The sequence below is a fragment of the Anarhichas minor genome, unplaced genomic scaffold (genome assembly GCF_050575085.1).
Source record: "Anarhichas minor isolate MPS153535 unplaced genomic scaffold, ASM5057508v1 ptg000016l, whole genome shotgun sequence".
NCBI classification, from domain to species: domain Eukaryota; kingdom Metazoa; phylum Chordata; class Actinopteri; order Perciformes; family Anarhichadidae; genus Anarhichas; species Anarhichas minor.
In genome coordinates, this window is record NW_027466462.1 from 5,322,218 (window position 1) to 5,345,765 (window position 23,548).

Here is a 23,548-nt window from a genome sequence, read left to right on the forward strand (position 1 = left end):
ATGACGTGACTTTAGCTCAACCACACTTTTCTTTTGAAACACTTGACTTTCACATGAAAACATGATTTGATTTTTCTTTTGAGTAAGAGCATTAAAAAAGGCTAATTACTACAGAGATGCCAAGTTCTATGTAATTAACATGTAGTCGTTGACATCAATAGACAATCCAAGAACAAGAGACTTCCTGTTACAATGCCGCCGACACTTCTAATTGCGAAGCGATTAAAGCACGCTACCGATCATACTTAATATGACATGTTTTTCGCTGTTGTAATAGAGTTTAGTAAGGAGGAACAGATGGTCCTCTGTATCTTAAAAAACAACATCCTTTGTTTCAGTATTGTCGACTACATTACAGTGTGTGCTTTGTGAATCAGTGGGAGAATCAACCAAGACGTAATTCTGTAAATCATGTCAGGCACATGGAGTACAGCTTACGAGAAAAGAAAAAAACAATGGAAAGAAATAACTAGAGAATGAGATGCTTAAAGGGCACGACAGGAATAGCAGGAAAGGGTAGAAGAAGAAAAAAAATCAATCCACGACTGTAATTTCGCTGCCGGGCTAAATTCACAAGTTGCTAATTGCTGCTGCCTGAGTTTCAGAGCTTTTTGCTTCACTTAGCTTTCAGCATCATCTCCCTTGGCTGCTTCCTCAGGTAGTCCAGTCCCTCATTTGAGCTCCAATCCTCTTTAGATATTGACACATGCATCCATCCATGCTGAAGCCCTTTAGATGATCTCCCCAATCAGATGTGCAGGAGTGACCGAAGGGAAGAAAGGACGGGAGAAAATGAAGGAAGCCGTGCAACAAAAGGGAAAATGAAGTATGAAAAACAAGAGCAAAGTAGGACAAATCAATCAATAATGCTTGGAAGCTGTACAGTTGCTCTTGAGTTCTCATGATTCTTCACATTCTGCCATTCCAGGAAACATGCAAATGGCCATCTGACCCTCGCTGCCTCTTCTATGTTTTTGCCGCTGCAGGCATCAAGGCAATGCCCAAACTATTAAGAGTGTTACACTTAGCGCTTTATCGATAAGGGTTCAAAGTTCAGGGTTGACATGGACCGGAGTGGGAGAGAGGTTCAGGAACTGCGCTGAGCGTGCTACTCGCTTGGCTTTGCGGTCATTGCGCCTTTTAATAAGGGAGAGGACTGGTTTCACATAGACGGATCACAGACGACTCCACTTCCGATATGGTGAGGGGGAGGGAATTGATTGGCTAACAAATGCATACAATGTTGTTCACACTATTTTCCTTGTATTTCAAAGCATGGGAGATACAGAAATGAGAATTGTATGGAGATTAATTTAAATCATATTTACACCATTACCCAAGACACCTTATTAATAAAGCCCGTTCTTGCCCCCCGACCAAACCCTGCAGGCGAAGCATCTGTAAACTGTAAGATGATGCGTCTCCAATTGTGTATTTAAATTAATTATTACTTGTTTGCGTTCAACAAGGTCGAAAAAAAAAAAAAAGTATGTCCAGCATTCACTGAGTGGAGTTTCCACAATACATTTTCAGCAGAGCTCAGAGTACGAGAGGTGTAACAGGTGAAAAACATAGCAGGCTGCAAAACGTTGCAAAGGCGTTTGGTAATGCTGGTTTGCTGTGCAAACCATGTGACCTATTGTCACTGCGGTTTGCATCCTGTTTGATAGCCTGATAAAAGTCAGTGACTTACTTTAGCAAGGCGAGTTGCAAAATTCTTAAGAGGTTAGACTTTAGAAGAAGTAGCGTATACCACTTCATCATGACTGCAGGCAGGTACACATAAGCGTACCACTTTAACAATTTAAAAGAACTTCAAAGAAAGTTTGAAACGCCGTCACAAAGGCGTGACAACCGGTGACCTGCAGAGCTTTGATGTGATGAAATGCCTTTGCCCGAGCAGAAAATATAATTGTGTCGTCTGAACCTGTGTAATGAGTATAATTACTGCCAATGGTTCACTCGTCTCATGTGGTGTTAAAGATCTTATTTCATATCATTCACAGAAATTGTCCAAGGCTCCTGTGTGTGCCGGGTCCTGCACCTCGGCTGTATTGCCGCTGCAGTAATGTCTGAGCCAACACATCTGACCGTGAAAATGGCTGGACCATTGTTTAATTAAATTAAATCTCGCTGATACTTCTCCCAGCTCTGGAAAATTAGAGATAACTGCACAAAAAAAAAATTTTTCTCATGCAGCTTCTGTCAGATCACTTTGGTTCTTATCCCTTTTTGCCTCCGTTCGCTGTGTTCTGCCTCTTTATCTTTTATCTCCTATCACCCTCTGTGACTGAACATCCATAAAAGGTTGAAAAGAAAAGCTGCCAACAGTAAACTTTATGCAAGACTGCTGCTGATTTATCGACAAATCCATGGAAGCTGAGCAAATTCATGAACTATTCATCTAACTAACAAATGATTGAGATGTTTGACTGATTCGGGGTAGTAATACAGTATGTATGCTGGATATGATGTCTTCCACGAAGGTGAATTTGTGCTATTTAATTAAGTTGGCTTGGTAGTGCAATACTGGAGGCGACAAAAAAAGGAATCTCTGGCTAACAATGTAAGCCACCTTGTCCCCATGCCCAAACCAACCAATGAGTGTTAGTGGCAATGATGGTAGCCTGTGGCAATGCTGCTAAAACTGTTAGTAACGCAGACCACCACAGCGGGTCGTAAACAAACAAACTTGAACATACGGAAAGAAATGAACACAGACACATTTGGTTGCATTTTTCTCTCTGAGCAGTCTCTTTTATAAGTCTCCAGGTTGCAGTGATCCATGACAATGGTCACCTCAGTGGTTTATGTCTGCGCAACCCAAGAATGAAACCATCAATTGCACAGTAGCTACTGACGTCACGATTAGAATTAGAAACAGACCGGACCTCCCGATCTGTTCCGTTTTAAATGCGTTTACCGTTAATTCCAGCATATAGGTGCACTAAAATTCAAGTGTCTGCTGAGTTGACCACGGAGATCCGAGTGGCTGCTGACTTCACTGCGGTTATTCATCCCTGTGGCTTTGGATTTATGCCGCCAGTAAAGCCCACAATGTCAATCAAAGTCACAGTCAGCAGGCACTACTGTCGCAGTGGCTTTCCTCTCGGCGTCGCATTAGGTCTGGGAGGCTTTGTAACCTGGACATACGGTTGTTAACATGTGAAGAAAAAAACAAAAAACGGAGGCGACAACACAACCGAACGCTTCTTCATGCTGTCATTAGAAACAGCGCCTTATCAATTCCCCCCCCGCTATCGCACCGTGTCACTTCCTCCGCAACGGCATTGGCAAGGGGGACCCTGCATGACCACCACGGGGAAGTCATGAAGCGCAAACACATTTCTCCTCGTCTAATCGCTTGCCTGTTTTACTCGTGCACTCTGCTGTTATTTACAGACTTCCACATTTATCCCCCACACAGTGCGACACATCCCCAAGTCCCCTCCCTCCCTCCCCCCCCCCCCCCCCCCCTGCTGATTTCGCTCCTGTCCCTTCTTATCAGGCTTTTATCCAAAGGCATCGGTTTGGGGACAGGATTATATTGAGAGCTGCTATTAATTGCATCTCCTACTTCCTCCTCTTCCACCTCCACTGTGTCTGCTGGGTGCCTTTCTTGTGAGGAAAGGAGGCGTATAAGAAATGCAACAGCTACTGTGTGAGAGATACAGGTTGTAATCATCTTCAGAAACATCGGAAATCTGGGTTTTTTGCAGAGCTGCTACATGTTATTCTCTCTTCTGTCGACCGAAAAAAAAAAAAAATCAAATTATATTTTTCATTTTGATGTGCTCAAATGGTTCGTTAAAATGAGAGTGAAGTAGGTGAGAAATAGTTTCAGCATGGGTCCAAGAGAGGTCGAGTTATTTCAGAATATGAATTGAGTAAATACTTTCTCATTTTTAACCCTTTTGGAAAGCAAGAATGTTTCATAAGTAACTGAACTCTAACACACACACACGTTTTGGGCATTTCTGCTTTATTTTGATCGTGAGAGAGACACACAGGTAAGGCAGCGAAGGGCCCGGGTCTGGACTAAAACCTGGGCAGCTGCAATGTGGGGTATTAAGAATCAGCCCTAATCGTACGCACCCTAACCAGTAAGTTAACAGGGCGCCCCCTGGTAACCTGGTAATAGTTTAATAATAGCAATGCATTTTTAACGACGACGAGATGAGAAGGTGATACCAGTCTCATGTCTCTCCATTAAATAAAAGGCAACGGCCGGTTAGCTTAGCTTAGGGCGGAGACTGTAAACAGCTCGCCTGGTATTGGTGTTGTCTTTTTTTGAACGGCCATTATTAAAGTCCAGTTTTTTTTCCTTTAATTACCTAAACTGTGGCGGCCAGTCTATTTTGTCCCACCACAGGTGGGCTGGCAGGCCCTCACAGTTGCATTTTCTCCACAACAGTGCACAGGGACCAGCTCTAGTTGCTCCAAAAGGCCAGGGGGGGGGGGGGGGGGGGGGGGGGGAGTGGCTTGCGGCTATGGTTACCTCATTATTTAATGCACTGTCCTATTCAGTTCTTTCTCATTACAGCTGGTCAGACTACAACAAAAAAGCACACGTCAATAATAACACTGAATGTAATACACAGCATGAGGATAAAAGGTCTGAACTGATCTTCCCCACTCTGTACAGTAACAGCATTTCATCACGGCAAAGCAATAAACTGACTTTTATATATTTATTTCAAGATCAATCAGTCAAATTTTGACAACAGCGGAGGGGAAGTGTATTTCTAGGTAATAATGCTCGGTGAAGATAGCGGAAATGAAAGGCAGAAGGAAATAAATACATTCAAAAAGCAATAACCTGACCCTATAATGGAGCCTGAGAGGGCGCCAAAATTAATACAGACATATGCGTGTTTCCACTGACAGCTAGACAAATTAATAACACATGATACAGACACCTATGGTTTAACCCTTTCACCGCGGGTCACACCGCATCGGGTGAGTGAAATATGGAATATATTGAAGTCAGATTTGTTCGCTTCATTAATCTGTATTACCTCACGGCTTTCGATTTAACATCATGAGTTCATTAGATATGAATTCCACATTCATCCTGCTTTAATTACTGTATTTCTGTTTTGTTTCAAATCTCTGTGTGTTGAAGGAATGGGTGAGAATAAACGAAATGAGTGACAAAAGAGACATTTGTTTGCTTGTTTGCACCTGTGCTAGAATCTATTCTCATCATGAACCACCACCACTGTCTTTTCACTCTCGAACCTTGTGTGTGTCACAGTCTGGAAGCTGTGTCTTCGCAGATGGAGCGAGAGAGGGTGAAAGAGAGAGAGACGGACAGAAAAGGAGCGAGGGAATGGAGAGAGGCCTGCTGAGTTAATTCTCCTCAACCGATCCTGTTCCTGTTCTGTCAGGGAGTGCTTCGTTGATCCAAACCCCTCTCCCTGGACCTCGCACCTGCTCCTAGGCATGGCAATGAGCCTCCACACACACACACACAAGATGGCAGAGACGGGTCCATGAAAAGAAAGAATGAGTATGGAGAGGTGTGGTGGATATAGAGCAAGAGAAGAGAGGCGGGGCAGACAGTGATGCAGACAGGGAACAAGAGGAGAAAAAAAAAAACCCCGGCGAGCTGGGGAATGTGAGACGTAAAAGTTGCGAGAGACTGCCGAGTGAGTCGAGAGTGGAGCGATGTCAGAGAGGAGAGAACGTGGGGAGAAAGACAGAGGTGATCTGGGGAGGAAAATGAGTGATGCCGAGGTTGGCAGGGGAGTGGAAGAGGGAAAAACCCAAACAGAAGAGGATTGGATAAACAGCAGACAGTGTGTTAGGCAGTAAAGTGAGGAATATATATGGAGAGAGAGAGAAAACAACAGCAAAGAGATGAGGCCAGGCAACACAACACTCCACATTCATTTGAATAAAGCCATGTATTCCACACGTGGATGAGCAAACAGTCGGGCAGACACAGAGGCTATTAGTGTTGTTGTCTCCACCACCATCTGCATGTAATGGGTTAAAAGAATATACAGTGTTTTAATTTGCCACCCCAGAATCCATCTACTCAAGACCAGGAGTTAAAACCTGAAGCTTGAAGTGTGGACCTACCAGTCAGCCCTTCATCGCTCTGTGCTTTATGTAACGCGAGGCCATTTCAGCCGTCTCTCTGATTTGAACAAACACCCCTTCGCGTTGGCATTCAGAAAGGTCACGAGCTGTTGATATGAAGATGTGCTATCTGAGCGATACCCAATGTCTGAAGCACAGGTGTCAATCCCCCGAAAACAAGCTCCAAGGTTCCCGCTGAGCGCATTGTTTCAAGCCTTATCTCCCAACTTGTTGCCGGCTGTCAAAGGTGTTGCCTCGGGGGAACAAAGAAATCATATCTTCAAAACGGCACTGACACCGAACCTCTCATTGATGGATTACATAGCCAGGGGTTCAAAATGACAACAACGTCTGGCAATAATGTATTTGAAGGCACTACAAAACTAAATGGAATCCAATGAATGGACAGCAGCCCAAGCTGCCAGTCTACTGGGAGCTTGGGCCGGGGGTCCCGGTGCAGTGAATGTGGCCGCACGCAGAAAATACGGTACGTATATTGGTGTATGTAATTCGGAACCAAAGTTCTAAAGCGCCCGCAAACTTTTAGCTGTGCGCCTTTACCGACATATGCTGAGGTTAGCACAAAAAGCGCATTGGCGTTCTGCTCGGTCACACTATGGCGAGTTGCAAGTTATATACCGAAGCTGCAACACCTTCCTGCCTAGCGGTGGTTTGTTATTTTCATGAGGAAAATAACAAACCAAACTTGCCAGTGAGTAAAATGTTACCTCAGTCCGCAGCAGGATTGTGTCCGTCTTTGACACTTCCACTACTGTCTGTTCAAAATAAATGAAAATAAACCTTGTGCATTTGTTTTTTCCCCTCCACCATATTCGCGCCGAACAATGACTCCGAAACCAGGGTATGAACAGAGCCGTGACTCTTGTGTACCGTCGCACACTTAATACCACCACATCCTACCACTGCCTAAAACCAAGGCTGGATCACCAGGAGCTGGGCACAGCAGGTACCCGTTGAGGGACCCGGATGCTCGGGGGCCTCTAACCAAGTTACAGCGTGTGTCATTTGGTTTGTAATAATTGAATTGATTGCTTAACAAATCAATTTAAATTGTGGAATATGCACCACTATAGCACAGCCTATGGAGCCTCTAAAAAACATGTTAGCCCTGCGATGGACCCGGATGTGTCTCTCACCAAACGCGTTCTTGGATAGGGTCCAGCCTCCTGTGACCCTGAACAGGATAAGCGGTTTAGAAGGTGGGTGGGATGGATCGATAATCTGGACGTGTGAGAGGACCTCAGAATATAACTGCTTTCTTTAGAAACAGTTTGTGCAAGAGTGCGGGAACGAGAAGCACTGTACATTTTAAATCAACAATTACACAGTCAGGGTAAACACTGATATGAATTTTTGAATCAATAGTGAGACTCAATACCGCAGTGATTCAAACAGTTTGGGCATTAATTAATTCCATATTTACCGCGCCGCAGTCCTGCAGATGAAAGAGCCTGTTCTTACGGGGTAAATGACTTCACTGTTTCTTGCTGGCCTTTAGCCAAACTGAACTTCTCTTTGAACAACAAAATGCAGCCGTCTTTTCCAATTAATTTACCTGCGACACTGTTTATCCATCGCAGCCCATTAACTTGTAGAATTTGTAGAACAAAAAGCTCTATTTAAAGACGTGACTGCTGAAAGGCAGCCAGCTGCAAACACAGTGGCAGCGGGGGCTTCAAACGGAATAATCACATCAAAGTAATTCCAAAAATCCAACTTGTGTCATCTTAGTGAACAACAAATGCTGACTGTAAAGGACTAGGAATTAATAAGAATAGTAAACTAATGCAAAATTCCCCTAGATGTGTATCACTCTGGATACCTGCTGTCTGTAATAAATACACGGCGGTAATGTTTCCATCGTCATTTTGTTGGGAAAACAAAAGGTTTTAAGAAAATACAGCATGGCATTTTCTCCCACTTATGTTGCCAGCATGCTTTCGCTGTATTTCTCGCCCTCCGTTATCTGGAGCCATATGCATGCAACTTCTTTCCAGCTGTGACAAGAGGTGCTTGCATTCGTTCAGAAAATTGGGGAGGCATGCACAAGCAATAATGAGTGTAAGGGACACCCGGAGAGAGCCGGGCTGTGACACATAGCAGAGCGCTGGAACAAACTCAGGCATTTATGATATACCGATACACACTCCCACACTGCAAAACCACCTGTTCATCATCCCCAATGATGCTCTGCACACTTGGTACACAACAGCGACTGGGGGTGTAAAATCCTGGAACAAAATATGTTGACTTGAGTACTTCAGCACAGTTTTTAAAGTTCTCATATTTTGAATATTTCCATGTTGTGAGACTTGACACGTTTGCTCCACACTGAATATGTGATTGTTGTAGTTTGCAGCATGAGGTTTAAAAAAAAAGAAAATAGTCATGATGCACTGTGAAAATCACAATCTATGGCCAAGCGTTTAGATAAATGGTCGTAATTGTCCCTTCCAAATCCAGATATTGCTGCCATTCAGCTGTTAACCTTTAACCTTAAAAATACACCGACAACTGACATTCGATTGGTCAAACACAGGTTGTGACATATGACATCAATGCTTTTTTTGCATTCCATTTAGTAGTGGGGGTGTGGGGGAACACTGCTATGACAATCCAGAACGTCACTGTCGATGTTTTCATGCAAAGTCAAACATATTGTACAAATACCCATCTTTTTTTTTTTTAACAGTCAAAAAAAATCACGTCGGAGTGATTTTCAAAATGCATTATTAATGTTTTTCATGTAAATTTGAAGAAGAAGAAATATTTTTGGGATACATAAATGCTCCCTTAGCCTCCAAAGCATCTGCATTATGTGGGACATTGTGCATGTTTTTGACTGACAGGTTAGCCAGCAGGGGGGCCAGTTCAAGGCATGAGTCACTTCTGGTGATTTTTTTTTTTTGATTTGATTTGATTTTAGGCGTAAATGTGTTGCACACCACAACATCTGAATGGCATCTCGGTTGCTACATGTTCCCCATCTGTTCTTCAGATTTATGAACTTGTCAAAGGTTTGTGATATTCATTTCTCTTCCTAACCCCCTTTCTTCAGCTGATTAATCTCTCTCTCTCTCTTTGTATCCGTGTTGGACTAGTTTAGGAAAGTTGTTTTTCCTCCTCCTCGATGTCAGCCATGAGGAATATGGTTTCATATCGCCATGCTTGTCAGATAGTCAGAAAGGTGTGTGTGTGTGTGCATGTGCTTGGAACTGTGACAGATTAAATAGGCGTGAGTTTGCCATTAAGACAGCCATTGTGTGTATCTGTGCATGCCTGTGTACATATGTGTGTGTGTGTGTTTGCATCAGGTGGTGGCATAGAGCAGAAGGGAGGAGGGTGACGCTACAGTATCTGTGACAGATGAAGTTGAAGAGTGGAAAGGAGGGAATGTGTTTGCCTGGGGGAGCTGCTACACTTCCTTGGGTGGGTGGGACCAAGGGGAGCATGGAGGTAGTGGTGACAGATGATATTAATTCACTTAGGTACCCGTGCATAGTGACAGTGGCACAATCTGACACATACGCAGCAAGGGTGCTGTAGATTCAGTAAATTCAGCTGTTTTATATCTTTTCCTGTGAATACGTAGACAAAACAAATTGTCGGTGTTGCTACAATAGATTCATGGTTCTCTTTTATACACAGTATTTGCAGAACATTCATGGTTGATGCTGCTGATGAACGGAGCAATATGCAAAAATCACGATTATCTTTATGGCCATTATTAGTGTCACCATGTGTATTAATAATGTGGACTATCATTCATTTTTTTAAATAATCAAGTATTTGTCACATGGTTGTACTGTATATTGTTTTTTTTTCTCTTACTGTCGTGTTTACATTTTACAATTCAATTTGACATTTTGATTTGTTGAAATTATTATTGAATGGAAAACCTCTTCGCCACAAAACTGAGCTTGCATATTTGAGTTATCAAAAAAGCATTGTTGTTACACTAAATAAGGGAATGACATGTTGTTTGTGTTAAATGGACGATGCAAGAACAAATATACGCTGCTTTTGTTTGCCACAAAGTCAATGATTTTGACGTATTCGGGGCCAGTTAGAGGCCAGAGAGGTCGAATTCCAAATGAGTTGGGATTGAAGAGGGGTAGTCCTGCATACAAAGTACTGTCAACACCAATTACACAAATAGATTATGGAAAGCCATTTTATTTAACCATTTAAAAAAAAACGTTAAACAAAAGCCGAGTTAGTTAAATAGGGAACGTTGTGTCCAGGACCTCTAACAGAACAACAGCAGTACTGTAGACTTGAATCTATACTGTACATTTGAGTAAACATATTTTTTTTTTCTTTTATTTTAGAAAGCTCAAAATCTTTCAATCAAACGTATGCATATATAACTTTAATAAATAGGCTGATAAAGGCTTAACGACTTTTAGACTACACCTTTGTAGTCTAAAAATCCCAGCAAATGTCTCACTGTCAAACACAAATAAATTGTAGTGAACCCAAATGACTAAAGCTGAGCTCGAGAGTGTACATTCTTGTCCTGCCTTTCAAGATGACAGTCGGAGCTGAATTGCGCACCTCTGAGCCTGAAAGCAGGTAATTTGCATCCGAAAAATGACAGCAATGTCTACAAGTGCTCATTAGCAACAAGGTGAATATTGCACATCTGTTCTGTGCAAATTGACACTTCACAGGTGTGAACAAAGTGGCTTTGTTTTAGGAATGTATATAACTTGGGAAGAAATATGTATTATACCCAAGATGAAACAAAACCAGTAAAACAAGCTTTTATATGATTCCTGAAAACGAAAAGCTTTCACCTCCATCATCCACAAAGACCACAAACTGAGAATACATCCCGCATTTATCCGGTGTTATTTGTCTCAGATCTGCTCTTCCAGCCTTTGTCTCAGATGCTGCACACACACACACACACACACACACACACACACTGTATACGATCCGACTGGTTCTGATTGACGCCCACCCGCCTCAGCAGCGCCACGTTCTCAATCACTAACGAGAGGCCTCTCACCCACGGTGCAACTGTGCATTGCTCATTCATCCTTATGACCCGGCATACCAGCACACTCTCGCTTACAATGAGGCAAAAGCCTACTCAGTGGTCCATCTTTGAATCATCTATCCCCCCCCCCCCCCCCCCCCCCACACACACACTCCTGCATTAGATCCTATAAATGGAAGCACCGCGGGAGAACACACCGTTCTCATTTCTGTCGCTGTTCGTGGATGGAGGCAGAAGACTTGATTTGTGACTAAATCTTTTTTTATTTACGGATATAATTGCACATATTTGTTAAGTAAAAAAAAAAGTATATATATATTTATATTGCAGCAAGACATTTTCATTTAACTCATGTCTAATCCTAAACAGTACAGTGGAGAAAAACAAGTAAATATTGGGAGGATTTAAAAGGTAGAAACGCAGACTTTGTCGTCAGTAAATATTGTATGCCGATGACTCTGATCAGTATGTACAAGAAATGTGTTTTGTCCTGCTCAACAAAATCACTGCCTCACTCCTGCAACCATCTCAGCTCGAGTCTCTGTGACAAAGGGACAATGTTTTTTTTTTTTTTATCTCTCCGTCTCCTGAGCCAGACCTGTCTCTCTGTCTGACAAGCTAACAGTCGCAAAACGCCAGATCTCAAAGCCGGGACTTGTCCTCTGATCACTGACCCAGTGCCGAACATGTCTATTTAAAGTCCCTCAAGACACTGGGAGACGCAATCAAATATGATCCTCAGATTAAAAAAGTGAGACTGTTCTGCGTCTGCAGCCATCAAGATGAGTCATGCCTTCCCTTTGTGCATTTCCATTTACTCTGTCGCTGCCTTTGTGATCCTTGCAGACAAGGTCCCTGCATGCATATCTTTACATCCCCCCCCCCCCCCTTTTTTCTTTTATTACATGGCTGTGGGGCAATGTGTCACAAGCATTTAGTGTGAGGAATGAGCAGGGTGGCACAAACAGATTGGCAAAATATGAAAATTGGATGACAATTAATGGCTATGTGCTATTAAGTGCGTGAGGATAATGGTTGTGTGTGTGCACCTCAGCCTCGCTGTCCCCGACCATTAATATTCAATGTTTGAATGGGCACCTGCCACACCATGTTCTCACCAGTCTGCCGGCTTTTTTTTTTTTATTTCCTCTGTGCACAAAATTGTTAAATAGAGGAGCTGATGAGGTGGAATGTCGGAGTAGATTGCATACGACAGGCCCCGACTTGAGGAGAGAAGAAATCATCATTTTCATTGCTTTTCTTCCCTGTTTTTTTTTCTTGACCGGCTGAAACTGATGTGACAATCGGATTTGAAATTGCTGCACGTTTGCAAGGAAAAAAGAGGAGCAGGACGATGGTAGGGGGGAGAGAGAGGGGGGGGCTGTGCAGCAGCAGTAATGGGGGGAAAAGGAGAATCTATGTTCAAGTCAGTGTGTCTGTCAGTTTTGTGTTTCGGTGTCATTTTGAGCGCATGCGGAATGATTGTTGCTGTGATTCATCTCCTGAGTAGCGGATAAGAGGAATGAAGAGACGCAGTGCCTTGCAGCCGGTCGGAGGACGCGAGCGGAGATTGGAGCGCGACGGATAGCGTGAAGCACGTCGGGGAGCCACAGCATCTTCAAATCATCTTCAAGGTTGCCGCGCCGCCCCTCAAGATAGAAGTCGCTCGCAGATCCCGTACACGCGGCGCCATGTAAATGCCTCGTGGCAGTGTTGCTCCGAGGAGTCAACAAAGTGTCACATTTCAGCCACTTACTTCCATGTTGTTGAGGAGCCATGAAGGAGACGGATAAGGCTTTCTATTTACTCTTCACTCCCTCCCCCATTGCCTACTTTAACTTCTTTCATTGAACATACACCATCACCCACTTATCCACCCCGTCCTCTCTCTGCATGGTCTCTAATACATCAACGTCTTCTTTTTTCCTCTGATGACACCAGGTCTGTGATGTGAGATTGGGTCCACATAGCTGAGCTAAGCCCCGTTTTCCATTTGCTGTTCTTCCCTTTTTCACCTTTCCCTTCTGAAATAATAGGTCTCTGGCCTTTATTGCCGGTCACGGACATTGTAAGGCCATAAGACAAGATGGTAACCAAAATTAATGGGCCCCCCCCCCCCCCCCTGCCTGGACTTTCTCCTGGCTGACCGCTTAACGGTCTAGAGAGCATGGACAGAGACTAAAAGACTGCTAATGGGAATTGGACGAGTTAAAGCACACACCTCACCATTCAATTATGGACAGTGAGACGGTATTGACGGATCTCTTGTGGATGGATAACAGGGAGATATTTCCTTATAACGCTGCTGACTGATACATTGCGGCGTGAAATGCTTTGGTCGTCATAAGCGCGGGTTTGTGTCAGTTGAATTCCTTTAATAAAACTCCACATTTGCCTGATGGTTACAAACGACATTTCATCCCCTGTGTTCGGGCGGCTTTCTCAACCTCTGGGTGAAAAGTGGTAAGCTATACTTCTCCCCCCGTCTTATCAGCAGCGAGCAATAACGCATTTCTAGGGGGCACCTATATCAGATCCGTCACGCTTGTCATCATCAAGCCTCTCATCAAGCTTTTTGCACTCTGCCTTCACCCTTCCCTCCTGACAGCATTTTGTTTTCCTGACGAGAAACACAAAGAGGAGCATATTGAGTAGTGGGAGGGGAGGGGGAGAGGAGGGGGGGGGGGGGGCAGAGCCGTCTGAGACGTCGGTGTACACACATCTCCTGGCTAATAATCCGGCAGAGGAGACAACAGTCATTCATCTGGGTACCGGCAGGTTGACTCCTCTGACTGAAGAGGGGGGGAATAATTGCGAGGCTCTCGTAACTGATGAATGCAGCCGAGACTGTAGTGCAAGAGAGCGTCCCGACTCCCCCAATTTTTTTGATTTTTTTTTTTTCTTCTTAAGAGCGGGAGGAGATGAAAAGAGGAAACACACACAAAGAAGCATTTATGCAACAACACAAGGAGTATGTATCAAATAAGACGTGTTAAGCATAGCTCCAAAGAGGAATCAATAGGCGCCAGCAATTTTGCCCTCTTGAGGAGAGGAAGCTATGAGCGAACAAATACCCGAAGCTTTTTAGTTGCTACAAATTCAAACATGTTCTTCTACAATATTTGCCATTTCACTACAGGAATGATTATTTATTCATGTCGTTTTTTTTTTTCCTCGCGCACACATGCAATTTAGTCGTATAAGGATTAGTGGAGCTAATCAAAAAACTTGTACAGTACAAAGAGTCAAACTCCGGCATCAATATTCTCTGTCTGCGTGATACTTTGGTTTGATCATGCAGCTCCAACAGAAGTTAGAGAGTATAAAGGCAAGTTTCTTCCCTTTCGTTTCCCTATCTCCCCTCTCCCCTGTCCTCAACGCCTCCTCTTCCTCTCTGCTCTCGCAACCTTCACTCTCTTCTTCGCTCCCCCCCCCCCCCCTTTTTTTTTTTCTCCCCCCTCTCTCGTCATTCTCATTCACTCTCTTCCCCCTCTCAAAACTTGTGCCGGCGCTTCATTTGCAACACTATCCCCAGGTCAGCGGGGTGGGGTGTGGTACAGAATGTGAAGTCATCTCACTTGCTTGATTCTATCAATCCTCTTTTTTTTCCTCACCCGGGTTTTGAACACCTCAATCAAACCAAACCCCCTCAAGGTCGCCTTTGTAGCACGCTTGGCAGATTAAGTCCCCCGTCCGTGTGCAGTGTGTGCTTTGAACTGGAGACGTCACCCAGAGAAAGATAGCAGGGAGAGGGAGAGAAAGGGAGAGAAAGAGAGGGGCAGAGAGAGAAAGGCATGGCTACTGCTGAGATGGGAGCGTTTTTTCGCTTCTCCCTTTGTGGGGATATTCTGTTTTTAGTTCAGCATAAGAAAGCAGCTGAGATAAACACTCCAGCCATCAAGCACACATTTATCCTCATTTTAAAATGTGCAGAGGCAACCTTTCCACGGCAAAATCGACTGCAAATCTGGACAGTTACAACAGTTTATCGGCCATTCAAACTTGTGCAACACGGTTTCCGTGTGTGTGTGTGTGTGTGTGTGTGCGCGCGCTATTGTCAACACTTGAGGGTTTCAAACTATTCCATTTAAAGCCAAGCCTGTCAGCGGCAGAGCACACCGTATGATGCCGATGATAGCGGCACGGAAGGGTCGGCGTTATGAATGGTCTGCTGGACGCAGTGTTCAATTTACAGCAGTCTGAGATTTCCATCTATCATCATGGCACAATGACGGAGAGGGAGAGAGAGAGAGAGAGAGAGAAGGGGAGCAGGAAGAGAGAGGAGTGAGGCGTCTTCCCTCCATAGTCTTCCTCATGAACTGAACGCCGCACGGACAGAGCGCGGAGGCACTGCGCCTTGTGCGCGCGTGTGTATTGCTCACACTGTTATCAGAGCCGTGAGTGTTTTTCCAGATTCTTGTAGAATCCCATATCCAGTATCTCCCGCTTTCAGCCTCGCACCTCTCACTCCCGTTTGCCCTCCTCCCTCTCTGGCTCCAGCTCTGTTCCACCGCACCTTGGAGAACATACATCACCGGGCATCGTCGTTATGCTGGAGGCCCAACAGCATTCATCCTAATATCTGCATGCTTATCCAATTCGCAAGAATGGAATAATCTCGCCAAGACAAACCAATCATTAATCACACTGCTCGGCCACGCCAGAGTCATTGCATGCCCCCCCCGCCCCCCCTCCACCTCCGCCCGTGTGCCCGTTGTCAAGCACACCGAGGTAAAAAGTAAAGGCATGATGCTTCCTGTAGCCAGCACGGCTAACAGCCGATGTCCATCATCATAAAGATATGCTTATGCTCACATACCAAGACATGAATACAATCCACATTTTTCAGGTCCAGCTTAGTCCATCCTTTGAATTTTATTCCGTCTGCACGCTTAAATAAATCTTAATTTAGTGGCGCGAGCTCCTGTTGGAGCGCTCGCCCCTCTCTTACATACATCAGCGAGACATATCAGCAATAAATTAAATGAAAAGTGCTGCCAAGACCCCCACCCCGGCCCTGTCTAATTACATGCACTGAGGATCTGTTGCATAGAAAAGAGGTCGCCTTAAGCCACAGTCCCCACGAGCTTGTCCCCCACCTCTCATCTCCTCCTACATCCATGTTCCCCATTCTTCTCCTCGAGGCCTTATTCGCTCCATCAGTAGCCTCTGGCTCTACCCATGTACTGCTATGATTCAATTAATTAGCGCGTGGCTCGTCCAGAGATTTAGCGCCAACGAAGCGGTAGCCCCGCCAGTGTGAGGGTCTTAAATCGCGTGGGTACCCTCTGGTCCCTCGCCAAAGGGGTCCCGTTATTGGAGAGCAGTGAGGTGTGTGAAGGGGAAGAAGGTGTTGGTGAGTGCGTGTTGGACTTTAGGGACAGGGGGGGGGGGAATGGAAGAATCAATGAAAGCAATCACTATGTACAATTGGATTTGTTGTGAACTACACAAAGGACGAAAAACAGATCTATGGATTGTACAGAGGTCAGGTAATCATATACTCATTGTGAGCAATGAAAAGAAAAATTCATACCTTGAGTGGTGTAATAAACTGGTGTGAGACCAAACAATAGATTTCAAGTTAAGTACAATGCGAAAAGTTTTCAGAGCATTTGAAATCTGTTCCCGACCAGTGTGAAATTAGAAAACAGGAGCCATAGGCCACGAACCTTACCATTGATCCGATTGTCCCATTTTAAGTAATATACACCACTTGGTCTCGTGACATTCAAGTATCAGCTAACTGCCTGACCTGTCATGTTTTGTTCTTACGTCCCTCACGCCATCCATCATTTAGTCAAAAGAAACGATGTGTCTAATGGAATGACCAAGGCTAACCAATCGATCACTCATAGTCACCTCAATGGGAGCTCAAGGTCCATTTTGCACGTCTATTAACAGTTTAAAGAAATCGTTGAGCACTTTGACACGTCGAATAGACTGAAAGTTACACATGAGGATGCTCGTGTTTTACATGTTGACAGCGACGGTGCGTGCTGTGGCACTGTATTTGGTGAACACGGATTGTGCAAATACTGATATGCAACACCAGCTGCTATATCCAAGCATGACAAACAGGCATTCCTGTAAGGGATGTCATCATTTGTGCATCCAAACCAATTGGATAAAAACAGTTAAATTGTACCATGAACAGCAATTTGTTGCCCCTCTTTGCGGGCTTCCTCCTCTCAGAAGCACGGCTACAAGCAGCCCATCCCAGGGCTGGTTGATGGCTTCTGCCAACAGAAGGTAGGGATCGCTTTTCCTGCGATTAGTTTCATTTACGCCGTTTTTTTCTTTGCTTGGTAAATTGTTGCCAGTGAATGTGGGCGGGAAAGACGCCCGGGCTGGCGGAAGCTAATTTTCCACTTGAGGAAACTGTCTGCAAAATAATAATCTACGGTTTGTTATGTGAAAATGATGATCTCCATCAACCCTGCTGGGAGCTGGGTAATGGCACAGCACTGGGGAGGCCTTCACAGCCATAACTGCACTTTTCCACAACTGGCTTGTTAGCTGGAGAGCCAGAGCCTGTCAACACGCATAGGCAGGCAGGCAGGCAGGCAGGCAGGCAGGCTGAGAGTGCAGCATCTGCCACGGGCTGGCAGGGGGATGTTTTTGAGGCTGGCAATGCATGCTGAGCAACATATTTCACCAGTGGACGGAAAATGATGTCACTTTTGTGTTGTCCGCGTCTTCATTGCTGCTCGGACAACAATGTCTTTGGACATTCTGCACATGTACCGCACAGTACTGTGGACATTCCACTGTGTCCATGTGGTGGAATGTGAATACGTGCATATAACGACAGATTTGAAGTACTTCATTCGGGTATTTCATGCTGTATTATCCTCCCCACGTTATGTCACTATGCTGCATTTATTGACAGCTAGTGTTACACAACAAATGAAAGGGACAGTTTCCCCCGAAACCAAGATGCAAAAGTATGTGATGTAGTTATAATGAGCTGCACCTTGACCAAATGCGACAGTGTAATGCTACTTTCGCACTAATGCGGCAGTAATAATGATCCCATGATGTAATATATCATAGTATAACACTCGCATGGGACCATTTCTCTGCAGAGTATTTTAGTTTTTAATATTTTCATTACATTTCACTAATAATTAGTAAGCATGTACCTTTACATAAGTGGCATTTTCACTGTAATGGCGTTGTTTCTTTCACCTACCATATATGGTCACGAATATAAAACAGATTTTTGAAAGCTGTAAAAAGATACATAAATATTTCCAAAACAAGACAGAATCATGGTTCACTATAAATATCTGTGAGCCATGGAACTTATTACTCTATTCAGTTTTTTGCCGGTGACTCGGCGTTATACCACAAAAAAAAAAAAAAAATGAAAGGTCATTCTCCACTGAAGAGTTATGCAAGTGGCCTTTAGAGGAGCTTCATTTGGTATCGGGTGTGTATTCCTAAAGGGGAGGTCTAGTAAAAGAACGGCACACAGGCCGCCCGGCATAACCAGGGCTTCTTGTATTCAGCTCAAGTGTGGCGAGAGGGCAACAATCGACTAATCCTCTTTCTTCCCCTGAAGTTTGTCCGTTGATTCAAATCCGCTGAGCTGAACTTTAAGCATCCAAGAGGAGATAAGATGTGGAGATATGACCGTGTGGGATTCAAAGTCAAGGAAACAAGTTTAAAGGTTCTTGCTCTACTTTATTTCTTTATTTTGTGATATACTTCAACTTTTTTTTCCCTTTTGTTATGAAAGGCACTTTTATTTGGCTTTGAATAGATGTTGAGTTATGATCTAGTCGTATCTAAATACAAACTGCCAATGTGTCTCCCTGGATGCCTGTCTCCTGCTTTATTCTCTCTCATGACTTAAGATTACAGTCAATAAATCCACCGGCGTGCTGTACATGTTTGTGAGAGTGCAGCCAGACAGGCACAGAGATACACACCATCAGATACACCATCAAAAAGAAGAATTAATTACCCACTACGTAAATTGTGTTATGAGATATGGTATGTTTTCATCTTGACTTGAGTTTATTCTTCCCGAGAAAAACGCACCTTATTAGCCGGGGCATCTAGCTATTCATAAAGCTGCGTATTATCCGGCATATCGTTTTTTTCCTCATTTAGTATTGAGTCCATGAATGCCTCCCTTCTGCTGGAAATTAATTACTTGAGCTGACTTAATGTGGAGCTATTGAATAAGACAAAGAGCAGAGGTTTTTCCACTCACTCCGCTTTTTGACACTTGTTACGCGTCTATCAGTGAATTACAACAAAAACAAGAGAGGAGAAAGAAACAGAAAACATTGTAATTAAATGTGATTATCCAATTGAGGATTTAATTACATCATATCAGTGTAATTTTTTATTTCCCAGAGTATTGATGACCCACTTCAGAGTCCCATTGATTTCACTCTGTATTTGGCTTTTACCAGCGTTGCTTTGGCTTGCCTGTTTAGCTATTTAAAAGCAGGTTATAGGGTCGCGGCTTTTAAAACCTCCGGCTATTAGGTTTGCACATATAAACACCCCCCCCCCATGCACTCTCTCGCACTCGCACACATCCACACACGCTCATCGACTCCAAGTGCCCCCGCCTGGTTTTTATGGGAGCTCGGGCCAACTTTATCATTTCCCTGTTCAATAATCCATCAACATTTACATTCCATTAATCATCCCGCCGTCTGAGTTGGAGTAGCGCTCCAGGAAGGGCCCCTTGGGCAGAGCACCGGCCCTCCCTCATTATTAGCCATAACACACACACACACACACACACACAGAGAGACACACCGGCACTCACGTGACTTACAGCTCAGGACAATATTGACTTCAACAACTCGATCAATTTGCTAAAATGCACCAAATGATGAGCAATAGTGTGTTCGTCAGCAACTACGGCAGGCATGCGTGCTTTTGCGCCATTCAATGTTTCAGAAATTTGAATTGCACTGATTCAGAAAACGGAATGCAGAAAAAAAAGAAAAGGAGAGCGTTACAGGCTATGATTCGTAAACTAGTTACATGGGAGCTCAGCAACCATGTCTGCACCACCGCAGGGTCTCAGGCTCCCATCTATCCACCTGGACCACACACACACACACACACACACAAACATGCATCCACGCACATAACCCAGAAGAGCTGTGAAATCGGCCTGTCACCAGGCTACAGTGGCTTAGCAGTAGGGGGTGCTAGTGAGCTGGTGAGGCATAATACAACCCCATACTGGGCTCAGTGTGACACTGGGAGGTTTTACTGTAGCACACACACACACACACACACACACATACTGTATGCACCAAACACTCATGGACTTTACACTCACACTTTCGCCCCTCTCCTGTCTCCCTCATCCACGCACACATCACTTCTGCTAATCTCTTACGCATTAGTCCAACGGAATAAGATTTCTGGTGAGATTATTTCCCTGCTGTCGAATGGATGAAACATAACTTGACATTCTAAAAGAACAGTATGTGACCGACCTGTATGTTCAGTAAAAAAAAAAAAGAGGATAGATCATTAACGAATCCACAGACTCTCCTGTGACGACTGTGTATGGGGAGTCATTACATGCAGAATGTTCAGTAGCATAATAAATAAAACCACTCACCGATATCTGTTGTTCTCTAAAGCTATTAACCATTCTTTTGCAATTTTTTTTTTTTTTGCTTCTTGACTTTTTTTTTTAAAATATGGAAATAGGAGGAAAATAACACCCTTGTTTATTCCAGGTGCTTACTTTAATGAATAGGGGTACATTCCACACAGGTAACTTCAAATCAAAGCACGCACTTTCTGCTGGAACTGATCTGTACTTTTATTTGTGTTCTCCTTCTTGATTTTGCTTTGAAAAACTAGATGTCTTGATAAAACAGAAACAGAATGTGAAACTAAATAAAGAACTCTGAACAACCCGTGTTTCTTTCTTTCTTTCTTTTTGAAAGAACACCAGGAAGACAACAACAGCGAACACAGGCCAGTCATCAACATTGCGTCAGGTAATAAGAGAACAAGGTGATACGGTTTGTTGTGTTTATTTAATGTCGGTGTAAGCACATGTGTGTGTATGTGTCTGTGTGTCCGTATTCTAAACAGTTAGTTTTGGGTAAAAGGCTGAATGTGAATGGACGGGGCAGGCGAAGTAAGGGAAATCATAGGAATATAAATAAATAAACAAAATAATAAATTCAATTAAAAATGCATCTAAAAATAAATAAAAAAGTATTTGTGATGAAATCATGGAGGTAGAGTAAAGATGGGCTCAGCTTATCCACTGTATTAGGCAGGCTTTTTACTGAGGATGCAGATTAATATAAATACATAATGTATCAAAATGTCCAGCATCCTCTTAAAGTGTCCACAAGCCATTATAATTCCTTTTATAAACTGTCGAGCACTTGTATCCATGCCTGCCAGTTGTAGGGTAAAGTTCCTGCCAATGGTTAGTAAATAAAGGTTTCAACAGGGTCACACTGGCTGTGATGCCTGGAAAGTAAGGCAGTGGTCTACATATCAAATGTCCTGTCTACCAGATGACTAATGACAGACCTCCCAGTTGGCATATCCACTCTTTGCACACTAAGGTAAAATATGCTAATGTGTGCATGTGAATATCAAATTCATTATGGTTTAATTGTATGGTTTAATGTGCCTTGGAAAGCTATGAAGATACATTGACGTTGGGAGTATCTCTGATATATTATAAAGTTACAAAGAAAAACTCTATACCACTAAAATTGCAATATATTAAACTAACCATCCACCAAAGAAATGAACTAATAAATGTATTTGTTTTCATTAATGGCTTGAAAACTGCACCAATTACTCCACACTAAATAGTTCTCATGTTGACATAACTTACATTACATAAAGAACGCATACCAAACCTGCAGACTTGTGCAACAATAGGCTTGGCGACGCGTCCCCAGACCTAATTAAATTATTACCGTATTTGCACGCCACAGTAGGGAAGAGTAATTCATTTTTTGCTCAAGTGCAATTCATTACCAAAGGCAATATCAAGTTTATTAAATGTGTCACAAATTACTTTGATTAATTATATTTGCTGGAAGTTGGAAATTGAAACGCTGTCCACATGTAATTATACCTAATGGAGATATTTTCATATATTACAGAGTTAAAAAAAAAAAAAAAAAAAAAAGGGGTGTGACAAAAGTGTTGGTTATTAACACGTTTTTGATTCAGTTTGCACACAACTTTCTAGACACCGGGGAATGAGCACAGAGATCGAGAGTGATATAAGTCACTCTAAACATGTTGATGCTACACGTTTGCAACATGAGACAGGGACAGGAATTCGCTGTCACTCTTCAAGATATTGCTGTTATGAAGAAGTATTTATACTATATGTTAACTCTGCGTGAACACAAGTAATCACACAACACCTATTATATTCTCGTCTAAGAATCCCATGGCTGCCATGATGGCAAGCGTGTCTGTGATCCCCTACGGAGCCATGCATTTGGCTTGTGGTGCTTCTATTACTTGCTGAATCTAAAGCCAGGACTTCTATTCTGCTTTTCGTGATCAATGGGCACAAAAAGTGTTTTGACCAAAAACATAAAAGTTCGAAGCTTTAAATGTCTTTCCCTGTGTGCTTCCATGATGATTTTCTCGGAACTAGACCCAGACCTGGTCACAATAGCATTTCAAATCCAACCTCTTCTGTCGGAGTACAATCTGCTCAACAAAAGGACAATAGGCGGATGCCAACAAATGGCCAAAGGCTACACGATGTTGTCACACCAACTGCCTTCACTGCCTCATTGTGTGTGTACTCGCATGACTGTGGTGGAGTTTGTTCACAGACTAACGTAAGCTTTACGTTTCAGCCGATTGCATTTACTCTCCAAAAATCGTAAATCGTCCATTTGTTAAAAGGATCATGCTGAAGAAAACTTTTAAGTATCATCAACTTGTGTTTGCCACAGAAATCCAATGGGAAAAATCCCATTGCCATGTGAAAGCCAATGGAAGCCAATGGCGTCATCAACTTCCTCTTTCACTTTCTCCCCCTTCACGATTAAAAGGTGAATCAAAGAAGTGAGAATGAAGGAGGAGGGGGGGGAGAGCATGTGTATCCATCTTAACTATCTTCTATCTCTCAGAAGCTTTTTACTCTCCGGTAATCACGCAGCACACCTCTCATTTCAATACAGGGCTGAGTGCGCTGAGCGAACGGCCGCAATCTGGTCCTTGTAATGAAAACGTATATTCCAGCGCTCCCTTTCCTGAAAGGAGGGCCCCATTAGAGGATTCAGTCTCATTGATTGAAATGCTTTTAAAGCTTGCACGTGTCCATTAATGCAGGCGGGTGAGGCTTCTGAGAAGCACAAGACAATGGTGCCATACATAAGCCATTCAGTATGAAAGTAGGGAGCAGATCTCGTGTTGTTGTTTTTCTTTTCTTTTTTTTAA